Below are 18,132 nucleotides of genomic sequence, written 5' to 3'. Positions count from 1 at the left end.
ATATTTTGTGTGGACATGTTCCATAAGTATTGATGTTAAAGATCTTTTTTTTTGTGAAAAAATGTTTAGAATTAAGTTCATGAATCCAGATGGATCTCTATTACAATCCCCGAAAAAGGCACTTTAAGTTGATGATTACTTCTATGTGTAGAAGTCTTTATTTATAATTGAATCACTTGTTTCTTTTTCAACGAGTTTTTAGTTTTTTTTATATCTTTTTTTCCCAATAGTTCAAGAATGACCACTACAAATGAGCAATATTTTGCACTGTTATACAATTTAATACATCAGAAACTGATGACATAGTGCTGTATTTTACTTCTTTATCTATTTTTTTCAACCAAAAATGCTGTGCTCTGATTAGGGGGTACTTGAATTAAAAAAAAATGTTCACAGGGGGTACATCACTAAAATAAGGTTGAGAACCACTGGGTCTAGTATGTCCACTATTTTATTTAAAGACAAACTTGCAATAAGAAACATATGTTTAATGTACCGTAAGATTTTTTTGTTAAAATAAAGCCAATAATGCAATTTTTTTGTGGTCCCTGTAGTCAGAAAAGTACCGAAAAGTATCAAAATAATTTTAGTACCGCAACCAAAATATTGGTATCGTTACAACACTACTGTTGGTATATTATTATTGATATATTATTTGCAGCAAAGCATATTTGTCATGATTAACAGGACCGAACAACATTTTGGAGGTGTAACTGTGAAGTTCGTACAAACTTGCAGAGAAAGAGACGAGCGTAGTTCAAATGTTAAGTTTCCTACTGGGTTTGTTCGTCATGCTGTGAGTCCGAAGATCATTGCTCTAATTAGCCAAAGTATGTCCTTCAGGACCGTTTGGCAAAAAGCAAAGAGTCGATGCGTAAATGTTACCTTGCAGAAAGTAATGATTAGCACTGGAGGAAGGTTTATTATTCCGCTCAGTAAGGACCCTGACATGGGGGGCTCCTCAGCTTCTGTTGCCATTAGTGTCTGGGCCTGCGGCTGCTCGGTCGCCACTTCAATGAGAGCCTTCTCTAAGCAGGACCGTCTCTCTGCTGCAGCTGCCGCGCCGCTAACTCTCTCGCTTAGGGAGAGAAACGCGACACGACAGAGCTCCCATAGTATTCCCATGCCCCACCCTTGTGTCTTTGGCTTCTTTACTCCACTCACAATTTCACATCCAATTTGCCCATCGCCAGGTGACGCACATTCCCATAAGACCTCTGCCTTCTGTGGGATCACTGGAGTCCCCCGTGTGTGTATGTGTGTACCCTGCTATTGATCATGGTTGTGGCTCTGGGCAGTTGCTGCTGTTGTCACTGCAGTGTGTGTGTCGGGGGTGTATAGTGTGCACAGCATGTTTGCCTGTGTATTCCCATGTATTTGCAATGACAAACAACACAGCTTAACAATATTTGGTCCGAAAAGGCAACACTAAGTGGAAGGTCAAATGCATTTTGGAAGAGTTGCTAGTGATACTGATGCTGCTGCATGTTCAAGTGGGTGCTAATAAGTAAAAACAACTTTTTTTTTAGCTGTTGGTATCTGTTTCTGTGTATTTGGGATCCCCATAAGTCCCAAAATTGTGAAATCAGACCATGGAGGCACGGCCGCGATATTTATATATGTTTAGAAGGGGAGTGTAGACGGCACAGACCACAAGGGGGCGTAGTTAAGCACTATAGTTATATATATGTATATATATATATATATATATATATATATATATATATATATATATATATATATAAATCCCCAAACCCCGCCCACTCCAACCTCCTCATGCTCTCTCAGAGAGAGCATGTCCCAAATTCCAAGCTGCTGTTTTGAGGCATGTTAAAAAAAAAGAATGCACTTTGTGACTTCAATAATAAATGTGGCAGTGCCCACTGGCATTTTTTTCCATAACTTGAGTTGATGTATTTTGGAAAACCTTGTTACATTGCTTAAACCAGGGGTCACCAACGCGTTGCCCACGGGCACCAGGTCGCCCGTAAGGACCAGATGAGTAGCCCGCTGGCCTGTTCTAAAAATGGCTCAAATAGCAGCATTTACCAGTGAGCGGCCTCTATTTTTTAAATTTGATTTATTTTCTAGCAAGCTGGTCTCGCTTTGCTCGTCATTTTTAATTCTAAGAAAGACAAAACTCAAATAGAATTTGAAAATCCAAGAAAATATTTTAAAGACTTGGTCCTTACTTGTTTAAATAAATTATTTTATTTTTTTCTTCAAACTTATTATGATTAAAATTCTAAAAAATTATTCTGGCAAATCTAGAAAATCTTTAGAATCAAATTTAAATCTTATTTCAAAGTCTTTTAAAATTCCATAAAAATTTTGCATCTGGAAAATCTAGAAGAAATAATGATTTGTCTTTGTTAGAAATATAGCTTGGACCAATGTGTTATATATTCTAACAAAGTGTAGATTGGATTTTAACCTATTTAAAATATGTCATCCAAATTCTAAAATTAATCTTAATCAAGAAAAATTACTAATGATGTTCCGTAAATTCTTTTTTTAATTTTTTCAAAAAGATTCGAATTTGCTCATTTTTCTCTTTTTTTGGGGGGTTGAATTTTGAATTTTAATGAGTCGAAATTGAAGATAAACTATGTGTCCAAATTTTATTCCCATTTTTTTTTTGTGTTTTCTCTTCTTTTAAATCGTTCAATTAAGTGTTTTTTTTCATCATTTATTCTCTACAAAAAACCTTCCGTAGAAGGAAAAAAAATGTACGACAGAATGCCAGACAGAAATACACTTTTTTGGGGGGGATATTTATCTGTTTTTATATACATTTTTTTGTGAAAAATCATTAAGATGATCAGTGTTTCCACAAAGATAAATATCATTAATTATCAACAATACCATAGAGTTAAAGGTAAATTTAGCAAATTGGCTATTTCTGGCAATTTATTTAAGTGTGTATCAAACTGGTAGCCCTTCGCATTAATCAGTACTCAAGAAGTAGCTCTTGCTTTCAAAAAGGTTGGTGACCCCTGGTTTAAACCATCCAGCGGGGCTTTACAACAAAATTAGGCATAATAATGTGTTAATTCCATGACTGTATATATCGGTATCGGTTGATATTGGTATTGGTAATTAAGAGTTTGAAAATATCGAATATTGGCAAACAAACCATTATCGGACATCTCTACTCACAACCTACCGAGCTCAGGGCGGACAGTCCAACCACTAGGCCACTGAGTAGGTTATTTAGTAGGCGAGTGGTTCTCAAATGGGGGTACGCGTACCCCTGGGGGTACTTAAAGGTATGCCAAGGGGTACGTGACATATTTTTTTAAACATTCTAAAAATAGCAACAATTCCAAAATCCGTCAAATATATTTATTGAATACTACTTCAAGAAAATCTGATTGTTAGTTCATGAACTGTGAAAAAAATAGTGTTGACAGATAGATTTTTTTGTGGACATGTTCCATAAATATCGATGTTAAAGATTTCTTTTTTTGTGAAGAAATGTTTACAAATATGTTCATGAATCCAGATGGATCTCTATTACAATCCCCAAAGAGGGCACTTTAAGTTGATGATTACTTCTATGTGTAGAAATCTTTATTTATAATGGAATCACTTGTTTATTTTTCAACAAGTTTTTAGCAATTTTTGTATCTTTTTTTCCAAATAGTTCAAGAAAGACCACTACAAATTAGCAATATTTTGCACAAATTAGAAACTGATGACATAGTGCTGTATTTTACTTCTTTATCTTTTTTTTCAACCAAAAATGCTTTGCTTGGATTAGGGGGTACTTGAATTAAAAAAATGTTCACAGGGGGTACATCTCTGAAAAAAGGTTGAGAACCACTGCACTAGGCCACTGAGTAGTAGGCTATGCAATATTTTGACCAAAGAACCAGCATTACATGTTATATAGACCTCAAAGGAAGTGTTTTGAATGAGAAAAAAAAAATCATAATACAACCCATTTAAGGTGAACATTTTTTTTCTCTCTCCCAACTCGGTCCTCGTTTTGCAGTTTACTTTACTGTAGTAACCCTCATAATGGATCGTGTTACAGGTCATCTTGCATGAAAGTGAAAGGGTGCAGTGTTCCTTCCTTCTTTCCTTCCTTCCTAACTTACTTCCTTCCTTTGAGTTCGGATGTGAGCAGAATTCAATGCCGGGCCATGTCTTTAAAAATAATATGGTTACACACACAGATAACTGTCAAGACACACACACACACACACACACACACACACACACACACACACACACACACACACACACACAGTAGAGCCGTGTCACTCTCAAAGGCACCAGTCCTCTGAGGCCACTGTGATTAATTACTTTTAACAAAGCAAACAGAGTCCTGCTTGTCTGGATCACTCTTTCCCCCGTCTGAGTGTGAACTCCTGTCACCAGTAATTGCCAGACTCTGTGTAGTATGAAATCAGAGCCACTTTCAATTCTCTCTGGTCCTATGCTAACCAGAGCCTCAATGTTCTACACTTGGGATTTTTGACTCGTTCCTCTTCCTTCTGTACCCTTTTTTTTCTTCCTTTTTTTGTCTGTGTTCTTCATGAAATAGATAAACAGAAGTAATACCAAAAGGTCCAAATTGTACAAAAATGTTAGAAAATAAAAAATATCCCATAAAATTTCAAATACAGTTAATTTGTAACCGGGCATGATCGTGGTAAACTAATTTCCATGATCTAGGACAGGGGTCACCGACCTTTTTGAAAGCAAGAGCTACTTCTTGGGTACTGATTAATGCGAAGGGCTACCAGTTTGATACACACTTAAATAAATTGCCAGAAATAGCCAATTTGCTCAATTTACCTTTAACTCTATGTTACGATTAATAATTTATGATATTCATCTTTTTGGGGCTTCACGCTGGCAGAGGGGTTAGTGCGTCTGCCTCACAATACGAAGGTCCTGCAGTCCTGGGTTTAAAATCCAGGCTCGGGATCTTTCTGTGTGGAGTTTGCATGTCCTCCCCGTGAATGCGTGGGTTCCCTCCGGGTACTCCGGCTTCCTCCCACTTCCAAAGACATGCACCTGGGGATAGGTTGATTGGCAACACTAAATTGGCCCTAGTGTGTGAATGTGAGTGTGAATGTTGTCTGTCTATCTGTGTTGGCCCTGCGATGAGGTGGCGACTTGTCCAGGGTGTACCCCGCCTTCCGCCCGATTGTAGCTGAGATAGGCGCCAGCGCCCCCCGCGACCCCAAAAGGGAATAAGCGGTAGAAAATGGATGGATGGATGGATTTATCTTTTTGGAAACACTGATCATCTTAATGATTTCTCAAAATTAATAGAAATGATGAAACAGTTTATCTTCAATTTCGACTTTTTAAAATTCAAAATTCAACCAAAAAAAAGAGAAGAAAAACTAGCTAATTCGAATCTTTTTGAAAAAATTAAATAAATAATTTATGGAACATCATTAGTTATTTTTCCTGATTAAGAAAAATAAGAAAAGACTGAGCACAAAGGCAATTAACTGAACTATAAACAAAAACGTACATGACATGGAACTCAGAACGAGGGCGTGAAGGTAGGAACAGCATGGGTAAGTGCAGGATAGGTAGATGAAGTTGCCAGGACGAAGACAGAAAAAGAATGACTTGAATAGCAGCTGTGATGATTAGTGAAAACAGGTGTGAGGCTGAGGACAGGAACGTGACTAGGATACCAGGTGAAACAAATGGGTCGGCATGGAGACGAAAACAAGTGCAACGACAGAACTAAAAGGTCCACAACCTGACCAAACATGGCAAAAAACAAAACATAATCTTACAGGCGTGATAACAGTATCCTGACCAAATATCTATGATCGTTGTAAAATGTTCTTTATCACATTGTTTACTCTCACACTTCCATTAAAGATATGATTCATGTATGATGGCTCGGGTGTGATTCACTATAATAGTCTACATTGAAACACCCGGTAAGGATACATTTCCAGGTCAGAGGTGACTATGACGTATGCATTTTATCCGCGCATGCGTACTAGGTCGTGATGCGCCGGCGAACGGAGGGGGTCAGGGGGTTTGAAATGACTATTGTGTGTGTGTGGACACAAATAAGGTTAGGTGGGATTCACCCTGGATAATGTTGAAGGGGCATCAAGCTGATTGGAATGTTACTATATGCTACCACTTAATTTGGCTCTAGGGTGTATTTTTTTGCAGCCGTAGTCAGTAAAAAGAAGCACAGAGACTGAGTCACCTTCGTGTGTTTCATCGTACTGTGTGAAAACTGACTTACCACTTTAGAATCGTGCCATCCATCCATCCATCCATTTCTACCGCTTATTCCCTTTTTGGGGTGGCGGGGCACGCTGGCGCCTATCTCAGCTACAATCGGGCGTAAGGCGGGGTACACCCTGGACAAGTCGCCACCTCATCGCAGGGCCAACACAGATAGACAGACAACATTCACACTCACATTCACACACTAGGGACAATTTAGTGTTGCCAATCAACCTATCCCCAGGTGCATGTTTTTGGAAGTGGGAGGAAGCCGGAGTACCCGGAGGGGACCCACGCATTCACGGGGAGAACATGCAAACTCCACACAGAAAGAGCCCGAGCCTGGATTTGAACCCAGGACTGCAGGAACTTCGTATTGTGAGGCAGACGCACTAACCCCTCTTCCACCGTGAAGCCCAGAATCGTGCCATCTGCTTTAAAATATGCTTTTTTTTAAATGACGACACACTCTTTTTACCATCACTGTATCCTCACAAGTACAAGCTAATCTGTAACAACCTTAATAATCTACTGCTTTTTACATTAATTCAATTTTTAAAGGCCTACTGAAATGAGATTTTCTTATTCAAACAGGGATAGCAGGTCCATTCTATGTGTCATACTTGATCATTTCGCGATATTGCCATATTTTTGCTGAAAGGATTTAGTAGAGAACATCGACGATGAAGTTAGCAACTTTTGGTCGCAAATAAAAAAGCCCTGCCTGTACCGGAAGTAGCAGACGATGTGCGCGTGACGTCACGGGTTGTAGGGCTCCTCACATCCTCACATTGTTTATAATCATAGCCAGTAGCAGCGAGAGCTATTCGGACCGAGAAAGCAACAATTTCCCCATTAATTTGAGCGAGGATGAAAGATTTGTAGATGAGGAAATTTAAAGTGAAGGACTAGGAAAAAAAAAAAAGGCGGTTGCAGTGGGAGCGATTCAGATGTTATTAGACACATTTACTAGGATAATTCTGGAAAATCCCTTACCTGCCTATTGCTTTGCTAATGTTTTAGTGAGTTAAATAGTACCTGAAAGTCGGAGGGGTATGACGCCAGAGTCTCTGAAGGAAGTCACGGCAGCTACAGCAGGATGGAAGCTCCGCTGATGTCTCCGGTATGAGGTGACTTATTACCACAATTTTCTCACCCAAAATTGCCGGTTGACATGTAGTCGGGATTCATGTTCGCTTGACCGCTCTGATCCATAATAAAGCTTCATCTTCGGGAATTTTAAACAAGGAAACACCGGCTGTGTTTTTGTGGCTAAAGGCTAAAAGCTTCCCACCTCCATCTTTCTACTTTGACTTCTCCATTATTAATTGAATAAATTGCAAAAGATTCAGCAACACAGATGTCCAGATTACTATGTAATTATGCGAGTAAAGCAGACTATTTATAGCTTGGATCGGGCTGGAAAATAATGTCCGCTAAAACCGGTGACATCAAACACACGACCGCTTGACTGCTCTGCTTCACAACAAACAAAGAAACACCGGCTGTGTGTCGGTGCTAAAGGCAGCTGCAATCCACCGCTTTCCACCAACAGCATTGTTTTCTTATAGTCTCCATTATTAAATGTACAAATTGCAATAGATTCAGCAACACAGATGTCCAAAATCCTGTGTAATTATGCGGTTAAAGCAGATGACTTTTATCCGTGAGTGGTGCAGCTGCTAATATTTCCTGACAGTCCGTGACGTCACGCGTATGCGTCATCATTCCGCGACGTTTTCAACAAGAAAATCGCGGGAAATTAAAAATTGCAATTTAGTAAACTAAAAAGGCCGTATTGGAATGTGTTGCAATGTTAATATTTCATCATTGATGTATAAACTATCAGACTGCGTGGTCGGTAGTAGTGAGTTTCAGTAGGCCTTAAAAGGCTTACTGAAATGAGATTTTTTTTAAATTTAAACGGGGATAGCAGGTCCATTCTATTTGTCATACTTGATCATTTCGCGATATTGCCATATTTTTGCTGAAAAGATTTAATAGAGAACATCGATGATAAAGTTCGCAACTTTCGGTGCTAAGAGAAAAGCCCTGCCTTTACCGGAGGTCGCAGACGATGACGTCACATGTTGATGGCTCCTCACATATTCACATTGTTTTTAATGGGAGCCTCCAACAAAAAGTGCTATTCGGACCGAGAAAACGACAATTTCCCAATTATTTTGAGCGAGGATGAAAGATTCGTGTTTGAGGATATTGATAGCGACGGACTAGAAAAAAAAAACGTGATTGCATTGGGACGGTTTTTTAGACACATTTACTAGGTTAATTATGAGAAATCCATTATCTTTCTATTGTGTTGCTAGTGTTTTAGTGAGTTTAACAGTACCTGATAGTCGGAAGGGTGTCTCCACGGGTGTCTTGACGTGCAGTGTCTCAGGGAAGTCGACGGCAGCTATGGACGGCACAAGCTCAGCTTTTCTCCGGTAAGAACTGACTTTTAAACCACAATTTTCTCACCGAAACCTGCTGGTTGACATGTGGTCGGGATCCATGTTCTCTTGACCGCGCTCTGATCCATAGGAAAGTCTCACCTCCAGGAATTTTAAACAAGGAATCACCGTGTGTTTGTGTGGCTAAAGGCTAAAGTTTCCCAAGTCCATCTTTCTACTGTGACTTCTCCAATATTAATTGAACAAATTGCAAAAGATTCAGCAACACAGATGTCCTAAAAACTGTATAATTTTGCCGTTAAAGCAGACGACTTTTAGCTGTGTGTGTGCGCAGCGCTCATACTTCCTAAAAACGCGTGACGTCTTGCGTACACGTCATCATTACACAACGTTTCGAAGACGAAACTCCCGGAAAATTTAAAAATGCAATTGGCATGTGTTGCAATGTTAATATTTCATCATTAATATATAAACTATCAGACTGTGTGGTGGGTAGTAGTGGGTTTCAGTAGGCCTGTAAATATTCATAGCTACTGTTAGGTTTGTTTCCGTGTGTTTGTACAGGTAGCATCAGATTATTCCACAGGTGGTAGGCGGACATGTTCCCTCCATGTTAGTGGACAGGTCATTGAATCACACCGCATGCGTGGAGCCGGATATCAAAGCCAGATGAATACTGCTAACGTGATTAGAAAGCGGACACAATTAATGATGCATGGCGATAGCCAAAGAACGCTGAGGGAACTTGCTGTTTAATGAGCTAACAGAGAGCCCGTACAGATGTGCTACACACGCACTCACTGTTATCAGAGGCAGGCAACTCCCTTCTGCAAGATCTCTGCCAATTAGCTGTATTATGAGACCTGACGGTCACGATTTCAATTGTACTCCCCGCTAAAATTGCATTAGTGCTGCTTGTTAAAGTGCGCAAAGAGGCATGTTTTTTACATATCGCTCCTATAAATGGCGTTGCCGCTACACAAGTGACCAATGATTCTCAACAGGAAGTCTTGAGAAGTCACATCACTAATGAGCAAAATTCAACACTCGTCCACAATAATTGTGCTTTTTTTTTTTTTGCTTCTGGTTGAGATATTTCCCCAGCGGGCCAAAGTGCTGGAGCGTGTCATATATATGATAAGTAGAGGCGCCTGTCTGCATTGGACCCATCGCACACTTAAATTGGTGCAGCATGGACTTCATACAGCAATGTGGTGGAGAGGGAATTATCGAAATATGAACCTCGGTCGTGTGTGTTGTGAATTAAAGTGCATTTATCTTGGACCGGCTTGGGAGACGTCAGTGACGCACAAGCATGGCAAGCAGAGGCACAAGGAGGCTGCCGGTGGAGGTCATAGTCAATAAAGAGCTCTGATAGCCTGGATGGCAGAAGACAAGTACAGTACACGGGGATGGAATACCAAGAAGCATCTCTTTGTTTCCTCGATGCGATAACCTTTCTCTCGCCCTCTTACCTTCCTTGTCTTTCCTCAGACCGGTGGTTCTCAACCTTTTTTCAGTGATGTACCCCCTGTGAACATTTTTTTGAATTCAAGTACCCCCTAATCAGAGCAAATCATATTTGGTTGAAAAAATAAAGGAGATAAAGAAGTAAAATACAGTAGTATGTCATCAAATTCTGATTTATTAAATTATATAGTGGTATAGCTCGGTTGGTAAAGTGGCCGTGCCAGCAACTTGAGGGTTCCAGGTTCGATCCCAGTCTCTGCCGTTGTGTCCTTGGGCAAGACACTTTACCCACCTGCTCCCAGTGCCAACCACACTGGTTTAAATGGAACTTAGATATTGGGTTTCACAATGTAAAAGCGCTTTGAGTCACTAGAGAAAAAGCGCTATATGAATATAATTCACTTCACTTCACTATAACAGTGCAAAATATTGCTCATTTGTAGTGGTCTTTCTTGAACTATTTGGTAAAAAAGTTATAAAAAATAACTAAAAACTTGTTGAAAAATAAACAAGTGATTCAATTATAAATAAAGACTTCTACACATAGAAGTAGTGAAGTGAATTATATTTATATAGCGCTTTTCTCGAGTGACTCAAAGCATTTTACATGGTGAAACCCAATATCTAAGTTACATTTAAACCAGTGTGGGTGGCACTGGGAGCAGTTGGGTAAAGTGTCTTGCCCAAGGACACAACGGCAGTAACCAGGATGGCAGAAGCGGGGATCGAACCTGGAACCCTCAAGTTGCTGGAACAGCCACTCTACCAACCGAGCTATACCGCCCGGGTACTTAAAGTGCCCTCTTTGGGGATTTTAATAGAAATCCATCTGTCAGAGTTAGTTTGTGACGAACCCCAAGATGCAGAGAAGGAGGCAGATTTTTTGCAGGTAAACATGTTTTAATTAAAATACTAAAACAAGAAAAAAAGGGGTGAAACAAGAAGCGCGCACGAGCCGGATAACAAAACTAAAAGAGCTAGCATGGGAGCTAGAAAACAAAAGGAGCTTAGCATGGTTACTAGCAAAAACAAAAGGGCCTAGCGTGGAAGCTAGCGGGTAGCGAGCAGGAAAACAGAAGTCGTTACTTGTAGAATGAAAACAAAATGGAAGCAGGGAACAAAAGACAGTAAGCTACAAACAGATACCGAAATATAGCTTACCGCTACGCTGCAATGACACGACACGAAACGGCATGACAGGAGCGACAATCTGGAAGGAACATCGACAATAATCCAGCACTGACTGGATGTGAAGACAGGTCTAAATAGGATCGGGCTGATTGACACCAGGTGTGGCCAGTTGCCAATCAGCCGCAGCTGAGGGGCCCCGCATTCAGGGAGAAAGACAGGAAACAGACAAAATAAGAGCGCTGACAGGAACTAAAGACAGGAAATACTACACACACACAGGGAAAACTGAAACCCAAACAAACTGTCAGGGGCAAGCCTGACACCATCTGGATTCATGAACTTAATTCTAAACATTTCTTCACAAAAAAGAAAGCTTTAACATCAATATTTATGCAACATGTCCACAAAAAATATAGCTGTCAACACTGAATATTGCATTGTTGCATTTCTTTTCACAGTTTATGAACATACATTTATATTTTGTTGAAGTATTATTCAATACATATATTTATAAAGGATTTTGGAATTGTTGCTATTTTTAGAATATTAAAAAAAAAATCTCACGTACCCTTTGGCATACACTCAAGTACCCCCAGGGGTACGCGTACTACTATTTGAGAACCACTGCCTTAGACCTCCTACCGTTTAACCCTTTGCCGGCGTCCCCGCACCATGCCTCTTCACTCAGCCTCTTTATCTGGGATTCGGTTTGATTTTACCCAACCGTGACTCCACACTAGCGGAATCAAAAAGGAGCCAGCCTCATGCCAGGTTTTTCCATTAGCACTCGCCGCAAAATAAGAAAACTGGGAGTCTTTTGAAGTGTTTTGCAGGGTAGCTGCACAGTCTTTGCTGACTTTTTGTCTGATGAGGCATCGCCTCGCTTGGTCAAGAGCGACCTAATGAACTCGGTGCAAGTGCTGACATGGACAAGTGACTACAGTGACTATGCAGGAGGTTAATGACTCTGCAAGACTTTCAATATTGGGGTATTCAAACTTTGCCAGCAATGATACCAAACACTTAAATTCTATGCTGTCAGTTGCAAAACCAATCATCCATGAGTGAGATTGGCCAATACCAATCCGGATACTGATCACATGTATTATCTGCACGTGTTTCAATATATTTATGGTGAGTGTTGTTGACAGTAAGGTTGTGCGGTATAGACAAATTTGACTGACAAAAGTGCTTTTAATACTATCGTTATATCAAGACAATGCATGTTGATGACACATACTTGCTATGTCCCGAACATTTAATAGTAAATACAGCTGTACCCAATTGATTCCAGGCCTTATTGCCGAGACCACATTTTCACTAAGTAGGAATATTATAAAAAAATGTAATATTGCTATAGATCAGGGGCAACCCAAAATGTTGAAAGAGCCATATTGGACCAAAAATACAAACACAAATCTGTCTGGAGCCACAATAAATTAAAAGCCATATTACATAAAGATAGTGTGTCATGAGATATACATTGAATTATGAGGACTTCAAGGAAAATAAATGAGCTCAAATATAGCTACAAATGAGGCATGATGATGCAATATGTACATACAGCTAGCCTAAATAGCATGTTAGCATCGATTAGCTTGCAGTCACGCAGTGACCAAATATGTCTGATTAGCACACTCCACACAACTCAATAACATCAACAAAACTCACCTTTGTGCATTCATGGACACCGTTATAAGTTTGGTGGACAAAATGAGACGGAAAAAGCAGTGGCATAAATCACGTCGAAGAAAGTTATATTTGTAAATTGTAAACAAACCAGGGTGAGTTCAAGGACCGCCAAAATTAGTAGGACAAAACTGGCCAAATACTCGAATCAGTGAAGCATAAACAGTGTACTTTATAGCAATCAAGAAGGTTTGTGTCATGTTTGTCCTCATACAGAAACCAAATTAAAGGAAAAAATATGTTTTTTTTCCCATCATCATTTCCATTTTTCATATATTTTTGAAAAAGCTCCATAGAGCCACTAGGCCGGCGCTAAAGACCAGAGCCACGGGTTGCCGACCCCTGCTATAGTTACAGTATTTAAAAAAAAAACTGTTGACGGCCTTCTCAATAAATATTTTTAACATAATTACACTGCAATTTACTTGCCACTTGCCAAGATAAATATTTTTTTTTCTAGAATGTTCCCTCATTTTAAGAGCTGATTTACTTATTTATAGTCTTTGACACTTTTCTATTTTAGATTAAATATGTTAAAATTGAGAAAATAACTGTGATTAGGTGGCGACTTGTCCAGGGTGTACCCCACCTTCCGCCCGATTGTAGCTGAGATAAGCGCCAGCGCCCCACGCGACCCCGAAAGGGTATAAAGCGGTAGAAAATGGATGGATGGATGAGAAAATAACTGTGGAGGTCATGCTCCTCCGGGTTCTCAACCTTTTTTCAGTGATGTACCCCCTGTGAATTTTTTTTAAATTCAAGTACCCCCTAATCAGAGCACAGCATTTTTGGTTGAAAAAGAGAGATAAAGAAGTAAAATACAGCACTATGTCATCAGTTTCTGATTTATTAAATTGTGTAACAGTGCAAAATATTGCTCGTTTGTAGTGGTCTTTCTTGAACTATTTGGAAAACAATATATAAAAATAACTAAAAACTTGTTGAAAAATAAACAAGTGATTCAATTCTAAATAAAGATTTCTACACATAGAAGTAGTGAAGTGAATATTATTTATATAGCTTTTTTCTCTAGTGACTCATAGCACTTTACATAGTGAAACCCAATATCTAAGTTATATTTAAACCAGTGTGGGTGGCACTGGGAGCAGGTGGGTAAAATGTCTTGCCCAAGGACACAACGGCAGTGATTTGGATGGCAGAAGCGGGGATCGAACCTGGAACCCTCAAATTGCTGGCATGGCCACTCTACCAACCGGGTAATACCGCCCGGGTACTTAAACTGGATTCATGAACTTAATTCTAAACATTTCTTTTTTTTATTACTCTTTTTTGCAGTGTAGAGCCATTTAAATATTAAATAACACCATTAGTCACTTTTACACTTTCACCCAATAGCATAATCTTGAGTAGATTACAGTACTTTGTCACATCCCGGGTAATTCTTCGAAGTAAACCTGGACTTTAAAGAGCTGAAACCCCTCATCTTTTCACATCGCTCACGTTAAAGGCTGAACAATGTAGAGGTGTATTATTAATGAGGCGGGAGTTGAAGATTAATTTTTCACAGACCATTGAATAAATGCGTCCTAAAGGCAATGTAGCAATCTCACTAGCGGCTAACATCCCTCAACATTGCAAACCCACTTTCTAAGTCAGCAATCCTCACCTCCATGGTGGCATAAAAGCTATGTTTTTAATAAGTAAACCTCTTTTACATCACTGGAGAACCTAAGCATAGCTAAATATCCTACAATATACTAGGGCTGCAGGGTTATTCGACATTGAAATGACATAAAGGTTTTAATTAGTGCGATAAACAATCGCAGGAGGCTGAGTTTTTTTTTCTTCTTCGGCGTCACCGGAAATTGAGTGACAGACATGTTCGCCAGTCAGAATTGTTGGGACTCGCGTTTGTTCGTCTCTCGCTTCAAACAAGGAAAAACGTCTCACTCACACAGCACTTGAGCATGTTTATTTAACCGTAAAATTAACTGAACGCAGTGAGCCCTCTTTTATAATAATAATAATAACAATATATCTTATTTGTAAAAAAAAAAAGCACTTTACGTTGAGCAAACAACCTCAAAGTGCCACAGTGTAAAAAAATAGTAATAGTAATAATAATAATAATAATCAAAAGATAATACAAATAAATAAAATATAAAACTAGAAACAGCCCGATAACTAGAACCAGCATGCATATCTATAAAAAGCCTTTTTTTTAAAAAGGGGTTCTTAAGCCTTTTTTTAAAAGCATCCACAGTCTGTGGTGCCCTCAGGTAGTCAGGGAGAGCGTTCCACAGATTGGGAGCAGCGGAGCAGTGGTCCCCAACCTTTTTGTAGCTGCGGACCGGTCAACGCTTGAAAATTTGTCCCACGGACTAGGGGGGGTGTTTTTTGGGGGTTTTTTTTCATAAAGAAATACATGTGTGCTTACGGACTGTATCCCTGCAGACTGTATTGATATATAATGTATATATTGTGTTTTTTATGTTGATTCAATAAATTCAAAAAAACTAAAACATTTATTTTTATTTTTATATTTTTATTTCTTGTACCAATTGGTCCGGTGGTTGGGAACCACTGCGCTTGAGGGGATCATCATTTCTGATCGTCATTAAAGTGCAATAATCGGTAGTGGCGATCACGTTCTTTTTCATTGAATTCGGCAGCACATCCTTAGTTCCGTCCGTCAATCCATCCATCTTCTTCCTTTTATCAGAGGTCAAGTCGCGGGGGCAGCAGCCTAAGCAGAGAAGCCCAGACTTTGCTCTCCCCAGTCAGTCCGTCCAGATCCTCCCCAGGGGATCCCGAGGCGTTACCAGGACAGCTGAGAAATATAGCCCCCCCACCCAATGTGTCCTATGTCTTCTCCATGGCCTCCTACCGGTCGGACGTGCCCTAAAAACCTCCACAAAGAGGCATTCGGGGGGCACCCTGACCAGATGCTCAAACCACCCCTGTCATCCTTTTTCTGCCTGTTGATTTATCGTGGCCTGGGCTTTGAAAAGATGTGGGAGGCGAGGATCAGTCGGACACGACTAACAATCTTAATACCGAATGGTGGTCTGTGGTTTTCCGTGCTGAAAGCACATGTTCCCATCCAGTGTTTACAAGGAGGAGGGTGTTTTTCAGCCGTGCTGGAGCTCGCCATTAAATCCAATTAAGGGAGTACAAATGAAGATGGAGGATGTGGAGCCTGAGGCCGGAGAAGACCGTGTCAGGGCAAAACAGCCTTTTCTGTCGCCACGCTGAAGCTCAACCAATAATCCGTGCTTATTGTCAGGGCTGCTCGTTCGATTGGTATGGCTGAAAATAATCAGTTCCTTTAAAAAAAAGTTTCACTCCTGGACAATGTTTCATAAAATGAAATGGAACAGCTCAGCGTATAAATTGCGCAGGGAATTTCTATTAAAGTTTTCATGTCTCGCCTTAATCTCGTTTAGATGGAAAGCTTTACTGCAGCCTAAAGTTTGCTCTTTTTCAGGTTCGCCATCTGGCCTTGACTGATTAAAGCTCCTTTACGTGATTAATGCCCACTCTAACTGATAACCGGCCCCTGTGGCTGTGGGGTTGGTGGGCGATTCTTAAGCTGAGCAGAACCAGGGAACAAGTTAAAAGGGGCAAGGAAATCTGTTTAACTCTTTGACCCCAACACCCCCAGACTCTTAAAATGCTAATAAGAATGCACGTGTTCTAGCTTCATCCGTGTCACAAATCGAGCTATAAATCACCACGGTAAAGTTTGACATGTTGTTTAACTTCAGAGTTAATGTGCTATGAGCTTAAGACGCAATCCGCTGTTTTGTCTCTTTTCCATTGGTCAGCTACGACGGCCATTGCACGTAGCAGAAAGACAATTGAGTTGTGACAGCGTGTTTCTGAACGACCTCGCATCTTATGTCTGTTCGTGATGAATGAGCAGTATCTGATTTTTTCTTCTTGCGGCACCTTCGCAATCACCATCCCTTAGCTTTCCATTCTTCTTCCACTTTGCATCAGTTCATCGTAGATGATCTCGGGCCCATAGAAACCGGCAGCGTTTCTGGATGTTGTTGATAAACGGCTTTCGCTTTCCATAGTAGAGCTTTGACTTGCACTTACAGATTTAGCCACAAACTGTATTTAGTCAAAGTGTTTTTCTGAAGTGTTCCTGAGCCCATGTGGTGATATCCTTTAGAGATTGATGTCGGTTTTTGACACAGTGCCGTTTGAGGGATTGAAGGTCACGGTCATTCAATGTTGGTTTCCGGCCATGCCGCTTACGTGGAGGGATTTCTCCATATTCTCTGAACCTTTTGATGATATTATGGACCGTAGATGTTGAAATCACTAAATGTTTTGCAGTTGCACTTTGAGAAACGTTTTTATTAAACTTTGACTTTTTGTTCACGCAGTTGTGGACAAAGGGGTGTACCTCGCCCCATCCTTTCTTGTGAAAGTCTGAGCATTTTTTGGAAAGCAGTTTTTATACCCAATCATGGCACCCACCTGTTCCCAACTAGCCTGCACACCTGTGGGGTGTTCTAAATAAGTGTTTGATGAGCATTCCTTAACTTTATTAGTATTTATTGCCACCTTTCCCAACTTCTTTGTCACGTGTTGTTGGCATCAAATTCTAAAGTTAATGACTATTTGCACAAAAAAAAAAATGTTTATCAGTTTGAACATCAAATATGTTGTCTTTGTAGCATATTCAACTGAATATGGGTTGAAAATGACTTGCAAATCATTGTATTCCGATTATATTTACATCTAGCACAATTTCCCAACTCATATGGAAACGGGGTCTGTATTTGTAGAGGAAAAGTCCCAAGGGACACGTGATACAAGACCCAGTGAATACCGAGTGTTCAGCTGTGATCCCGTACACCTAACTGTGACCTTTTCCCAATCCGAAGTCCTGTGCTAACTGCCAGTTTGATGAGAGCCAGCCAATCGATACCTGGGTGCCTTGAGAGAGTGCCTCCTTGTCTCTCACACTCAAGCCTGTACTTGGAATCCCGGCTTTCACCTGGCGCATTTCGTCACCCCCTTCATTGAATAATGAAACATTTACCCTTTAATTGCCAGCTCCACGAAGAATGATCAGTTTAATTTGCCCTCATTAAAGCCATCCAATCTAATGGCCTCATTAAAAGCTATGAATGGAACCGCAATCACCATTCTGGACAACTCCCTCAGGGAGGAATACATCAATGCATCATAAATATTTTATTGCCTCTACCTACATACAGATTGT

At 40.1% G+C, this 18,132-nt stretch overlaps 1 protein-coding gene across 3 annotated transcripts in view; it reads left to right on the top strand.

The window, feature by feature from the left end:
* The window catches only part of LOC133556628 (tetratricopeptide repeat protein 28-like), a 655,127-nt gene that overhangs the window by 362,409 nt on the left and 274,586 nt on the right, over positions 1-18,132 (top strand). The gene's annotated exons all lie outside the window — the stretch shown is intronic.

Source organism: Nerophis ophidion, linkage group LG07 (assembly GCF_033978795.1).
Source record: "Nerophis ophidion isolate RoL-2023_Sa linkage group LG07, RoL_Noph_v1.0, whole genome shotgun sequence".
NCBI classification, from domain to species: Eukaryota; Metazoa; Chordata; class Actinopteri; order Syngnathiformes; family Syngnathidae; genus Nerophis; species Nerophis ophidion.
Note: the sequence above shows the minus strand (reverse complement) of the source record. Positions and strands in the feature narration are given on the sequence as shown.